Source organism: Crocuta crocuta, unplaced genomic scaffold (assembly GCF_008692635.1).
Source record: "Crocuta crocuta isolate KB4526 unplaced genomic scaffold, BGI_CrCroc_1.0 scaffold213, whole genome shotgun sequence".
Lineage (NCBI taxonomy): Eukaryota > Metazoa > Chordata > Mammalia > Carnivora > Hyaenidae > Crocuta > Crocuta crocuta.
The window spans coordinates 4,642,114-4,642,388 of NW_027529442.1; the positions used below are offsets into that span (position 1 = coordinate 4,642,114).

The 275-nt window shown below is 52.4% G+C and overlaps 1 protein-coding gene across 2 annotated transcripts in view; it reads right to left on the reverse strand.

Annotated features, from left to right (window-relative positions):
• Nucleotides 1-275, reverse strand: part of PRICKLE2 (prickle planar cell polarity protein 2) — a 329,276-nt gene that overhangs the window by 51,410 nt on the left and 277,591 nt on the right. The window lies entirely within an intron of this gene.

Genomic DNA, 275 nt, shown 5'->3' on the forward strand with positions numbered 1-275 from the left:
TGACTGTCAACCTAGCCGCTGTGCTACTTGGGTTACATGTGTGGCGGGGCAGGCTTTGCTGGCCATCCCCTCCACACACACCCCTCCTTCCCTACCAGGAAGAGGAAAGAAAAGTGACTGAGAAAATCAGGAGTCACAAGGTGGGAATGGAGGAAAAACTCTTTTAGCCTAATGACACACAGGCGCTCTGCAAGCAGGACGCCAAGTGACACACGGTGAAGGTGTCTGTGTGTCTTTTAGATGCTCCAAACTCTATCTGGAGGCTCTGGGGAGTT